Raw genomic sequence first — 14,596 nt, 5'->3', positions numbered from 1 at the left:
TTCAAGAAAGGCTTCTTTTTGTAAGCGACCACAATCCTTCCTGTTGCTTCTGTGGTGTCAATAGTCATGTCATGTCTTACACTGGATTTGGAACAGATTTATGAAGACCCTGTGTTGGTCTGATATGATAACGCCCATCTGGCAATACTGGAAAAGCCCTGACATAAGCTCTCATGCTTTTTTGTTTTGCCTGTTTTTTTCTTTTTGTAAAACATGAGTCCTACCGAAACTTGTGACCTAACTGATTTCAGGAGGTGACTCTTAAGACTTTTGGCGTCAGGTCTGATGACATTTTACCTCATGCTCCTCTGTTCTCCATCCATAATGGATGACAACACATTAATAACTAATCTCATGCTTTTGTCATAAATAATCATGCAGCCTATCTGTGTGTTTCCATCATAATTAAAGATTCATATTACAGGCAAAATCAAGGGCCAGCCCTTGTCTACTGCTGACATTGGGTTTGTCTTTGAGGTGTAAAACGGCTTCACGTCACCCTCCATTTTGCTAGGAGAGTCTACGGTGGGTGGCCCGTGTTGGCCATGGAGCATTTGCTTTGAATGGAAGTTGCGGTTCAATAAATGTTTAAATGTAGATGTCTGTATGGGTGTTTTATTCTAGTACTTTATGTATGCAGTAGTAGCATTCTTTTTCAAATGTATTTATTTATGAATATACTAGTCTACCTCAATAGATGTCTGCCACTTGACAAGGACTGCACTTAATTTTGTTGTATCTGTTACAATGATAAATATTAGATCGATTTTTATCTTCTATTCCATTCTATCACAGGCTATCAGGGCATCTGAAAGATGTGAGATGAGGATAATGATGGTGGCAGTGATGATGATGGTAAGATTTATAGGTGCAGGTATTCATGTAGTTCAGGTTAAAAACACTATGAACTGTGAACAAAACATGGCACTCCAAATATGACACACTGAGTTTGAGTCTGTATATTTGGAAGGCCAAATATACAGATTCAGTATTTCAGTTCCCCAATACGCAGGCCTACTGTACTGTATGTGTGTGTGTGTGCACTTTGCTGCATGAGCATGAAGGCCTTATAATGACATCAAAAGTTTGCTGTTGGCAATTATTTTATCCAATTTATAATTCCGTCACACTCTCTCTTTTTCATAATCTCTTCCTCTTTTATATTCCTTTATCTCATTCTTATTCTTTGTGTCGCTTTACTCCCTTTCTCTCTCCCCCCCCCCCGCTCTATCTCTCTATCTGCTTTGTCAGCGAACTCTCCTCCGCCTGCCTCTGTAGTCCTCTCAGTCGTCTTATTTTGCATTCATCTTTCAGGGTTGCTGTCCTTATATTCTATCACTGGGTTCCTGTGCTCTGTAGGCTGTTTTTCCCCTCTGCGTTTAGGGTCTGTTCCCTGGCGTAGGTCTCAAGTTGTTGTCTCCCAGTCACCTTCTTTCTGCCTCCTCAGTCCTCGCCTCTGCCTGTTTTCCTCCCTCCTGCCTCCGTCTGGGGAGCGCTGCTGATGTGTTGCTGATGCACATCTGCAGTGTCTGTTTTGTGCTCTGCCCGTGGCTGTGGCTGTGGCTGTGGTCTCTGTGCTGTTTCCAGTCTTTCCTGCAGTTATCTGACGGCACTCTTCTTGGACTGTGTCTGAAACTGAGTCACATCTGCAGATTGTGTCCTCTGCGCTGTTTATGTCTGAAGGTTTTTAGTCGTTGTGCTTCCAGAGGCTATCTTTACTTCCAGGCTCTCAGAGGAAAATAAACATTCAAAATAAGACCTCTACTTTGTCGAGTTATAATTGAGCTCAATTTGACATACATTTTTACCATTTCCTTTATTTTTTTCTATGTCAAGATGTCGAAAATAGCCCTCCTCTTGTCTCAGCCCAAGTCCAACTCAAGTTCAACTTAAACTGAACTTTTTCTCATTACAGTGGTGAAAAATGGCATACAGTCATATCTCCATAAGAGCTGATGTCTTTATGTGTGACACAGACACCCTCAGTGATCTCTACAGTTTGTCGTCTGTGTCTGAAGCTCTTGCTTCCATATGATGCCCAGCTCTCTCACCATTAGAGATTCTTCTCACTGACTGGGGAGCATAGAGTAGAGCTTACTGCATGGGACTCTGACTCATAACTGCAGTCCCTCCTCAGCTCTGCCTCTGCTTGTGGCTGTGGTGGTGGTGTGGTGGTCTATGTTTGAGAAGGATCACTATCACTGGTTTACTAAATTAGATTTAGAACAGACCTGTATCTGTCTTTTCATTATTCCACCTGAAGTCTTTTATGTTTTCTTGTTAATTATTATTGATTTTTAAATGATTTTACTTTGATTTATGTTTTTCTTTTTATGTTTTATTATGAAAATATATATTTTTTAAATACTCTTTGCCCATCTATGCTTTTATCTGCTGGTTTGGTTTTGTTTATGTAAAGCACATTGAATGACCTCTGTGTATGAAATGCGCTACATAAACTTTCCTGGAGTCATCTGTGTTGCTGTATGTTAGGCTGGGGAGAACACAGCTGCATGTGCTACTGACTGAGACTGTTTTCTTTGTGCGGTTTGAGTCCGAAGGCTTCAGTTTCTGTGCTACTCACATCCTCCCCTCTGTGTCGTCCATCTGTATACGCTCTGTGGTGTCTTCTCTAAGCCGCTCCTGTATTTCCTGTAAATACTGTACCTGTGCTCCTATCCCATCTGTCCTGCAACACCTGTGATACTGTCTCCGCATGCGGCTTCAGTGCTGGGCAGTGGGCACCCTGGGACGCCTGGGTATATGAGGTTAGCTTCTGTGTGCTGATCTCCTCACTCTGCAGTTGCCTGCACTAGTCTCTGACTGTGTTGCAGAGCAAGCAAGCAAGCAAATACATGTATACAGTACACAGCGCTGTATCAGTTCTGCTGCTTCTCTATCTGTGCTCTCAGTGTATCAGTGCTATAGGAAATCTGTGAAAATCTGTGTACACTGAGAGTGTGTACAGTACATTAAGTGTGTCTGTGTGTGTGTGTGTGTGTGTGTGTGTGTGTGTGTGTGTGTGGTGTGCGTGTGCGCGCGTGCGTGCGTGCGTGCGTGCGTGCATGCACCTGTGTGTATGTGTGTATGGTAGGCTGTGAGTGTCTATGTGATGTGTGTGAGTTAGTCCTCCTTCCTGCACTTCTCTCTCAACACCTCTGCCAAAATACACACGGGCTGCCATATCAGCCTCTCTGCAGTCTCCTGCCAATGCTGTGCTCTCTGTGATGCTGTTCCAGCGTTGTAGCGTATAGCATGCTCCCTGCTGTTCCCTACCTCTTCCCCATGGACTGCTCTTCTCTTGGGCCGGTTGCCACCCCCTGGGTCCTGATGAATGCCTGCCGCCTGTCAGGGGCAATTAGGAAATAACATTAGCCCTACACTTAATTTATGCAGCCTTGCACGGATAATCTATTGATTCCTGGGGAGGTATTGTGGGAGGTGTGTGTGTGCGTATGTGTGTGTACACGCAAAGGTGTGTAGGTGTGTGTGTGTGTGTGTGTTTGCATGTGTGCCATCGAATATTCCTGTATGTGTATTAGTGTGTGTAGTATACCTGCTACTCAGCAAAACCTGGGTACATATATGAAAAATTGTGTTCATGTGGCTTCATGGACATGCGTGCTAAGGCTATAATCGTCTAGAGTAGCGTGTGTGTTTGTGTGTCTCTCTCTGTATTTGTGTGTGTGTGTGTGTGTGTGTGTGTATGTCTGTTTGTTCGTGTGTGTCCATTGTGATGGTGTCAGTCTGAGAGTGAGTGTGTTTAAGTGAAAGCACATTTAATAAATCAGCTTGTGGGAGTGTATGAACATGTGAAAAAACATATGGTGCCAGGACAGCTGAGTGGCTAGGTCAACATTACACACACACACACACACACACACACACACACACACACTTTCTCTCTTTCTCTCTCTCCCTCCATTTAATAAGATGAACCCTCAGAGAGATTCTAGGACACTGGTGTGTGTGTGTGTGTGTATGAGAGAGAGAAATAGAGAGAGAGCGAGAGAGAGAGAGAGAGAGAGAGGAGAGAGACCACTGCAGTGGGCAAGTGAAGGGGCATTGAAGCGTTTAAATGAAGAGGTGTGCATGGGGAGAGGTCATGATGAACATGGAGGGAGGCAGTGCTGAAATACTGTCAGAGTTATGTGTGTGTGTCTGTGTGTGTGTGTGTGTGTGTGTGTGTGTGTGTGTGTGTGTGTGTGTGTGTGTGTGTGTGTGTGTCTGTGTGTGTGTGTGTGTGTGTGTGTGTGTGTGTGTGTGTGTGTCTGTGTGTGTGTGTGTGTGTGTGTGTGTGTGTGTGTGTGTGTGTGTGTGTGTATAAACGCTTCATCCCCGCTGCTTTGTGTGTGTGTGGAAGGCGAGAGGGGGGAGGCCCCAGTGTTTCTCCAGCTGATTTCTGCAGCGTTGCACTTTCCTCTGGACGCTCCTCACAGCGCTCCTCCTGGGGAACAGCTCTTTCCCTCTCAGCAGAAGCGCCTCTCTCACCCCGGCCCCATAACCCCTCTCACACGGCACACGCTGCTCCTGCTCCTGCTCCTGCTCCTGCTCCTGCTCCTGCTCCTGCTCCTGCTCCTGCTCCTCCTCCTGCTCCTGCTCCTCCTCCTGCTCCTGCTCCTGCTCCTGCTCCTCCTCCTGCTCCTGCTCCTGCTCCTCCTCCTGCTCCTGCTCCTGCTCCTGCTCCTGCTCCTCCTCCTGCTCCTGCTCCTGCTCCTGCTCCTGCTCCTGCTCCTCCTCCTGCTCCTGCTCCTGCTCCTGCTCCTGCTCAGAGTTGGGTAGTCTGACACAAAAAAGGACATTGTATCCCTTTAGAAGCTGCTCGTAGTGACTCTTTAAGCATCTGATTTCTTTCTTGTTTTAGTCTCATAAAGCCTCGTAACAGTCGGCACCATGCAGTAGGACATGTTACTGACTCTTGTTTTTTTTTCTAACAAAGATCTGACAAAAAAGTTCTTGTACTATATATTGAAAGACTTGCCCCCCCCCCCCCACACACACACACACCTCCCCTCATCCCCTTTCTCAGAGATAGCCAGTGCTCCTTTATCAAAGCTCTCTTTGCCTGTGTCTCCTGTGCCCTTGTGAAGCACCACCCACTAAGCCCTCTCCTTTCATCTCCCTCTCCTGGCCAATACAGGTTCACCCACCGTGCTGCTCTCTGACTCAGTGGCGCTCCCTACCTGGAGCTGCTGTCATTGCACTCTCTGACCCTCTGCTGCACTGCTCTCCCCGTCGGCCGCATCGTTAGAATAATCTCCTCGCTGCGCCAGCATACTGTGAAGTTACACACACACACACACACACTCTCTCTCTCTCTCCCTCTCTCTCTCTCTCCCTCTCTCTCACACTCTCTCTTTCTCTCACACACACACACACACACACACACACACACGCTTCTCTCTCTCTCTACATCGCTGGAGGGGACGTCCGCCGCAGCACCACTTTTCCCCTCATGGGGGTTTTCTAGGGTTCACTGGCTCCGTGTTTACCGTCTCCCCTCCTCTAATGCCAACAGTGTGGCTAAACAAAATTAGATGTGTACACCATCTTAAATGAAACTGCTCTAGCAAACGCTGACCGTGCTGATTTCAGTTGTGCATGTAGAAACACTGCTGGGAAAGACTTCCTGAATGTAACATAACTGCAGTGGTGGTGCTATCTTGTTGTGTAACTGTTGTATAACATCTTTAGTCATATGGTGGTAGTTTTGTCAGGTCTTATACATCGTGAATATGCAGATGCTTGTCCCAACATGTGCTGCGCATTACTGATGTAGTTATGTAGTCTTGAACAATTATCCACATGATTCTTGAGGTGTAGGTGTGTGTGTGTGTCTATTTGTCCGTGAGTGTGTGTGTGTGTGTGCATATGTGTGTGCGTATGTGTGTGCGTAATTGTGCTTGTGTGTGCGTGCTTGTGTGTGGGTGTGTGTGTGTGTGCGCGCGAGGATATGTGTTTGTGCGTGTGTGTGTGTGTGTCCAGTCCTCCGAGGACATCTGTATTCTACCTGGTTGCCCCTCTTCACAAACTCAGCCTGACATCAGCCATCTTGTGGTGCGGCCTCTCCACCTCTCCAGCCATCTTTCCCCCCACGCTCTCTCACGCAGCGGCAGGCCGAGACCCGATTCCAGCCTCCAGATGTTGCTTACGCCCGCCGTGGAGCAGAAGAGAAGGAAGGAGGGCAGATGATTATTTAAAGACTCTCTTCCTGCAAAAACTTCCCGTCCAGACGGCGGAAACTTTGCCGTTTTACCGCGGCGAAGGCACATGCCCTCCGCTTTTCGCCTGCCGTGACCTTGATCCGTCCTCCAGCTCAGGGTAGACTCTCGCTCGCTCGAGCCAGAGCACCGTAAAGCCATGACAGACGGTTCAGATGAGGACTTCATCAAAGGCTACGCGTTTAAAAGTTGATCTCACTTCTCAGTGGCGTTTCATTAATCAGTGACAGGCCTCATGAAAGAAGAAGGACAAAATGATGTGGGAGACAGATGAGCTCCTTAGCGCATCAAGGTGCTTATACGACACCAGCATATGCTAATAAGAATGTAGCTCTGCATTGTTCTGCTAAATAAACACATTTGCAATTTGAAAAGAGTATAGGAGGGTTTATGGAATGCAGGGAAGAAGTGATTGCATTCTTGCGTTAAAAAATCAGGGACACATAATGCAGGAACTTGAGCAAAAACCAGACACAATCATTCAAGTTCAGTCAACGTTAACTCAACATATGTAGCACAGCAGCGTAAATTCAGTGACACTGTCTGGTGTATGTGGGTGTATATTTTTTTAAAAAAGAATTAAAGAATAGCAAAGATAGAGTAGAGCAATATTCTGTTATGCATTTACAGGAACTGGGGGTGGAGTGGGGTGGGCTTTACAAATTACACAAACTTTAGAAGCCATCATTTGAAGACATCATTGAAACTGTGGGATGCCAAGAGATTGCTTGTTCATACCAACCCACATTTGTTTTTGTTTTTTTATGAGGACCATGAGTCTTTAGAAAAGCATCTGGGAGTTAAGTGAGGGGACAGAAAGCTTAATGACATGGAAAAAAGGCTTGCATTTACAAAAATATTTGTACCCAATTGAGGCCCCATGTGTGTTAGTCCATAGAAGCCCTTCACATCTCCAGGGCATCATGTCTATGTGGTTGCATTGCAAATCTCAGCAAACAGGCTTAAATGAAATACATTTGTAGCTGTCTGTTGGGTTAGAAGAGTAAGAATGCTTAAACCTAGCTAAAGGCTATTTTTGTTGATTGCTTACAGTAATACCACAGTAACCCCTCCTCCTAACTTTTTTTTTTCCTGGCACATATGGAACCTCCTGCGGGTAACTGAGCTGTGCTTCCACCTTTTTTCACAGAATCCAGAGCATTTCCTCATGAGCAGCTGATGAAAGATGTCAGGTCATTAACAAAAGCATGAACAGTAAAGAGGTTACGCTCTTTGCAGTTCCAGCAGAATACTGCATATCTTATGGCATTTAGTCAGAGGATTTGAATATGTATAACCCCCCATATCCTGCTTATGTAAAGCACCTTACTCACCATGCAAGGCATTACCATGCTATTTCTCTGCCATAGAAATTAAAGGCTTATTGAGAAAGAAGTGCTGATGTTTCCATTTCTAACATGCAGACATTTACATTTTTTTTAGCAGGCGTTTTTTTTTATCAAGTGTGAAGTGGAGTGCGGGGAAATGTGCTGTATGTATTTTTAGCAGAGTATCATACACTTTCTCCTTGGAAAGCTCTTCAACAACATCAATGTTCTCAGACGCTTGTGCTGCCGGTTAAGACTCAAGGTCACAGCATATAGGCCTACATTAATAATCCTTGTTCTAATTTACAATATAAGTATAGTGTAGATCCCGTGTGGTTGGCCATACAGTATATCATAACCTTGGCGTAAGTGGCCGTTTTTAGGGGGAAATCACTTTAGAATGAAATGCGAGGTGTCGCGTATGTTGTTGGGGATAAGTCATGATGTGGCAGAAACTACTTAGTCTGATCTTAAAGAGGTTTTCACAAGTGAAAAGGTACATTTTGTGTGCGTGTGTGTACGGCATGTGTGTGTGTGTGTGTGTGTGTGTGTGTGTGTGTGTGTGTGTCTTTGTATGTCGAAGGATTAGTCTGGAGGATGCAGCGTGTGCATGTCTGTGTGACTTCCGATGCCTTGGAGGACCGCTGGGGTTGGACACTCAGCACAGAGCTCAGTCAGGGCTGGAGTTGTGAGCTTTGGTACGTATTGAGTATCTGCCAAGCATAGATATCTATAGCGCTGAAAACTGGCCATTTACCAATCACTTTCAGATCCTGCCAATGTTCCTAAATCACTGTAGGAGAGGGTAGAGAGAGAGAGGGGGGGAGGAAGAGGGAGGGAGGGGTAGAGAGAGAGAGAGAGAGAGAGAGATGCGTGCTGGTGCAGCCGGGTTATTACCTTAGATGATGTGTTCTCTGTTGAAGGACGTCACCGGCACATGGCATGCAATAGTGTGTGTGTGTGTGTGTGTGTGTGTGTGTGTGCATTGCACGTGTATGATGGTGCCGTGAAACAGACTGCACTCCAAATGGCTGATTAACAGCAAAGCACAGCTGACTGGCATGAGAACCTGCACTAAAGAGAGAGAGAAAGGGAGAGAGGGAGAGGAAGAGAGAGAGAGAGGGATGGGGGTGAGAGAGGTCGACTGAGAGAAAAAAGAGGAAGGAAAGATCAAGAGAGAGAGAAGGAGAAGGGGAGAGGGAGAGGAGAAATAAAAAGAGAGAGTGGGGTATAGGGATGGAGAGAGGGAGAGGTCACTAATGGATGTGAAATACGCGGCAATTTATTCACCCTCTCTAGACTTCCATTTCTGCTCTGTAAGCCTCATGTCATCCTCTCCTCTTATCCTCTTTCATGGAGGAAAAGTGTCCAAAGACTCTGAAGTTTACGGAGAGCTCCTGAGTCAGTTAGAATTGCTGAAGTTGAAACTCTTACCTTGTAAACTTCGTCAGACGTTCAAACACAATCTTTCCCATTGCACCAAGCAACGAGCAAGGTCACTGATATCTCCAGGAGAAACATAAACGGAGTGATGTAATCATCTGAGCACGCCGGTCATCTTGTTTCATGAGTCGGACCAATAAATCACCCTGATACTCAAGGCAACAACAAATGTCACTAATGTTTACGTAGTGCATTGAGAACGACCCTCTTAAGTAAACATTAACATGCATTATTTATGGTGCATGGGGCTTTCAGACCTATCCCTTAAGAGTACAGGTAATAGATAGGGAAGGCATTTCATTTTGAGCATGTACTGTAATTAAAATGTTCTATGCTGACGTGTACTGTTCCTTCTGGCATGTGCTAGCAGGGAGTAAGTAGGCCTACGTGATGTTACAGAAATACCTGAGGATAGATAAGAAATCCGCTTTGTCCTTATTACTCATTTTGTCCTTGTTCAGTCGTCTAGTGAGTGACATGAGAAATGTGCCGTCCTATTACATTCAGTAGCCTTCTGCTACAGGGTCCATTTCCTCCCTTTGTATTTAAGAAGATTATTGCAGTTCTTTAGCTTATAGACTATATATCTGAATGATATCTGAATGAGCGTGAGAAGGTTTACAGTAAAACAAATCAAAAGGAAAAGCCCACAAAAAAATACAGTCTCTCATGAACCCATCCTCACGCGGAGCCGTAGACTGACAGAGCTCAGGTAATGCCAGAGACGGTTGAAAAGGTGCTTAAGGATCTTTGGTAATACACACGAGGCCGTTCTTTTGAAAAGTTGCTCCATCACGCGCCAGCCCCCGGTGGACCAGGGCTCACCTTGGAGTCACCTTGAAGGGTCATTAAACATGGCTGTCCTCTTAAACGCCCACACTGTCTTCTGTGGCATCGACTCCTTGGATCAAATGCGCTCTGACAAGTCGCAGAGCGGAAGCCGCCCACTCACACTGACCTCGTCTCCTCCATCGCCCAGCTGTGTCAAAAAGGATTTGATTTGTCAAACAAAATGTCTCTCCGTTTCCCCCCCACCGTCTGACTGATGCCCTGTGTTTGATTATTTCACTCGTACACATTTGAAAAGGTCAACTGGGGTCTTGTGGAAGATGCCGAAAATCTCATTTCAGTGTATTATCAAGTACATCCTGAATAATACAGACTGTAAATGAGAATTGCAATGAGCTGATCATTTGCTTCTATTTGAGACTTTAAAATGGATTGTGAGCATGACATTTCAACAAGAATGACTCCATGATTGATCATTAATTGCTTATGATCAATAGTTTGTTCCCTGCAACAACCACCATCACTACCACCTAGACCCATCTGAAAAACATTATCAACACTTTACATACCGTAACCTTAAAATATGGTGTCAGAATCCTTGCCCTGATGTGGGTAAGCATTTCACCTCTGCTGTCTCCCTGGGAGATAATGGCAGTGCTTGTGAACTACACCTTTGTCAAAAGCCATACTATATTATACTTAGTAATTATAATTAGCCAAGAATAATAAGTATGCTCATGTGCTGGTTTGGTTCAGCATTCAATGTCATCTCTGTCACTCAGGGCATTGCTGTCGGGGTGGATTGCCAGGAGAGCTCCACCAGTAAGCTCCACAGCATACGTGCAGACCCTCTCTATACAGTCTGGTAACAGCAGAGAAAAAGTACACCAGTCCAAGAGAACAGAGGCTAACCCATGCAGCTTCAGTAATAGTGATGCAGTGATGTACTTTACATTGATTCAGGAGCTCTGCAGAGCCCCCCCCCCCACCCCCACCCCCCCTTTTTATCTGCTTAGCGCTGCAGTCTTCAGCTCCTCAACTCTCTTGGCTTGGTGATGCAGTTCAACCCCCATGCACCGAACGTAAGGGTTAGGTTTAAAACAGCAGAGCCAAGCCAACGCAGGTTATGATCCATGGCAGGCATCGATTCTGCGGATGGATTCAGCGTTTGTCTGAGGCCCCTACATTGATCATACTGGAGATGGAGGCCCTGGGCGACATCGATATCGTGATCTATAGTTTGTAAATGTTTATGCTCTATGCTGTCCTTCTCCACCAGATCTCAATTACAGCAAGGATGGCAGTGATGATCTTGCACCCAGACGTCAGCTTTCACCAACCAGAGCTTTTCTCGCAGGCAGCCAATGAATTACACACACACCCGTGCTTGCTAAATGTCATTCAAAGAAACATGCATATCTGGCAGTCCATGCCATCTTCATTCTCTCATTTCTGATGCTTCATAGTTCAACTGAAGGATGGCCACACACATACTCTTTCTCTATCTCTTTCTTTCTTTCTCTCTCCCTCTCTCTCTTCTCTCTCTTCTCTCTTAGTGCTTTGTTCCATGATTTGATAAAGTCTATTTCTTATCAGTGTTTCCCAGTATTTCCCCATCTGAGTCTGTCCAAAGTCATTACCACAACAAAGGATGGAGAAGATGATCTCCTTATTCTTTGGTCTTCTGTGGGCTTTCCTCGTTTAGCTGCACAAATTCACAAGCTCAATGACACATGCACACACAGACACATACACACATTCAAACACGTACAGTCGCACACACACACACACACACACACACAGTTGCACATGCATAAATACAGGCACACAGGCACGCACACAGACACACACACACACACACACACACACACACGCACATACCAACAGAGACACACATAAAAGCCCTTCTCCGCATCTGTGCTCTGAAAGTAGGACGACAGAGGAGCTGCCTCATTTAGGTCCTTATGTCAGTGTGTTCTTGTCCACCGGTTATGTCTCACACGCACGTACGCACGCACGCACGCACACACACACACACACACACACACAAACAGACACTCAGACACTTCACTAGACCCCTTTCTCCCCTCTTCTCCTCCTAGGATGAAAACAAACAAATAATTAATGTGTTGAGATTCACAGAATTTAATGCAACAAACTTCACCTCAGCCAAATGGCCAACATATTATTTCCATTATTTCAATAATTCATCATTGAAAAACTGTGGTGCTGGTGGTATATGAATGACTGCGAGGTGTGTGTGTGAGAGAGACAGAGATAGAGTGAGAGAGAGAGAGAGAGAGAGAGAGAGAGAGAGAGATTGTGTGTGCATCTGTGTGAGAGAATTTCTTAGATAAGAGGTTATGATTGGCTCCTGGGTATTTGGTGATTCAGAATATTGGCTTCTATTAGAAGGTTTCCAGACGGAACTGCAGAATAAATTCAAATTTGCTATTGATGTTCACCCAGGCTACCACCAGCAGAGGGAAGACCCTCACTGGTTGGACAGCACTAAAAAGGCTTCATATTTGCAATATTTATATAGTCATATTGTACATTACATGGTTTAATAACCTCAATTATTTAATGAGTCACTCTGAAGTTCAGATGGAAATTTGAACATATTAAAGCTGAATACATGTATTCTAGATGGATTATTTTGTTCAAATTGTCTCACATGAGCACTGACCTCATGCACAAGCCCAAACCTGCAGCAGTTGGCAGTGCACAATAGCCTACTTATATGTCCCATTGTGTCTTGAATCTGGGTCTATTAGAGACTAGTAGCCTGCTCAGGAGGCCTACTGTTACAGGCGCACTGGCAGCATTCATAACAAAGTCCACCTCAAATCTTTCTCACATGTCTGTTTAATTCCTTTAAAACGGCTGCACTTTTTATATGTGCATTTTGAGTATGTTTTATCCACTTCAAGCAGTACCATTGAGTATATTTTGGGGTTGTTGCTTTTATATCAACAGGATGGTTGAGAGTGACAGGAAGCAAGCAGAAGAGAGCGATGTGTGGAGACAGGAATTGATCACAGGTTCGGAACTGAACTCTGGGAGCCTGAGTCCGAACGTGGTTCTGACACTGACCCGGTACCAGTGCAGTTGGTCACTCACCGACCCAGTACCAGTGCAGTTGGTCCCTCAGCGACCCAGAACCAGTGCAGTTGGTCCCTCAGCGACCCAGAACCAGTGCAGTTGGTCCCTCACCGACCCAGTACCAGTGCAGTTGGTCCCTCAGCGACCCAGAACCAGTGCAGTTGGTCCCTCACCGACCCAGAACCAGTGCAGTTGGTCCCTCAGCGACCCAGTACCAGTGCAGTTGGTCCCTCAGCGACCCAGTACCAGTGCAGTTGGTCCCTCAGCGACCCGGTACCGACACTGACCCAGTACCGGAGCAGTTGGTCACTCATGGATAAATCTCTGTATTTGAATGGAAGATTATATAAACGGCTTTTAGAGCAGTCAGTGCTTCTTAAACTTTTTTCTGTCATTCTACACTTTTTCAGGCCCCACCAGACCCCATTAACCTGGCAAAGTGGTGGCATGAAAAAACTTTTTTTCACATCTTGGATCCACATTAGCCTATACAGTACATTTCCTGCCTCAGTGCGCTGGATCAGACGCCATTGTAATTCATTTGTCAGCCTGTTTATGACTTTTTTTGTGTGTGGCTATTTTGTCTGGAATCTATGATCTTCCTTGTCAAAAAAGAAAGGCATTATTATTACTGTAAAGATAAGCACAAAAGCACACATTTTCTCCTGTTCCCCCACCTGTTATGTCTCTATTCCCCACTCGCGGTGGGGCCCACCCCACACTTTGAGAGCCACTGCTTTAGATTGTGAAGGCTGTGGAAGCCCTGTCCAGCAGAAACTCAGTACTTATTGGTAAGTAGGAGTCTATTAATGGGGAGCTCCAAAGGGCACCTGAACTAGAGCTATGGATTAATCAAAGCTGACACACATTTGGTTAAGGTGACTTTGTGCTTGCTTGCTTGCTGCTTTTTGAGGCTATGTGTGTGTTTGTGTGTGTGTGTGTGTGTGTGTGTGTGTGTGTGTGTGTGTGTGAGTGTGTGAGTGTGTGCATGTGTGAGGGACAGCGAGGCAGAGGAGAGGCATAATGAGGAGTGTGTGTTACTGTGTGTGTGTGTGTTGTAACAGAAATATGGATTATTGTGCCAAACAAGGTCACTTTGTTGCCATGTCTCGTTATCAGTGGCAAGTCTTAAATTGAAATCTGAAAATATATTTGGTGGGGGACTATAAATTCCTTTGACTTTGACTCCATTAATCTGCTGGGTATAATTTGACATTGTTGAATTGACAGGTCAAGTTTTTGTTTCAGACTGAATACCCATAATCCTCCAGCTCCATTCAGTCACACACAGACGGCACTGATTCCACAAAGTCCTACTTTTGCATTTGAGTTTCATACCCTCTCCCAACGTCTCATAAATATTCCAGTGTCCATATCCCAGACTGGTTTAATTAATACAGAGGCCTCCCAGTTGAGGCGCTGGAGCCTGCTGCCAGAGAGTGACCTTAAAGTCTGGGCTGGTGCTGGTGCTGGTTGGCACTGTAGAGACTGACCCATTTGTAGCCCGTGTGGCGGTTTGGAGGAACTTTCAATTGGGTCAGCACCACCCCTGCTTGGCAAAGAAGTTATATGTATGCCTGACATGTGTATATGTGTCTGTGTGTCTGTGCCTGTGTGTGTGTTTATGTGTGAATCTGAGTGTTTCATAAATATGTGTGTGCACAAGTTTTGTTTGTTTGTTTGTTTGTGTGTGTGTGTGTGTCTGTGTGT

The sequence above is a fragment of the Sardina pilchardus genome, chromosome 10 (genome assembly GCF_963854185.1).
Source record: "Sardina pilchardus chromosome 10, fSarPil1.1, whole genome shotgun sequence".
In the NCBI taxonomy this organism is placed as follows: Eukaryota; Metazoa; Chordata; class Actinopteri; order Clupeiformes; family Clupeidae; genus Sardina; species Sardina pilchardus.
The sequence above is the reverse complement of the archived record's forward strand: the minus strand, read 5'-3'. Positions refer to the sequence as shown.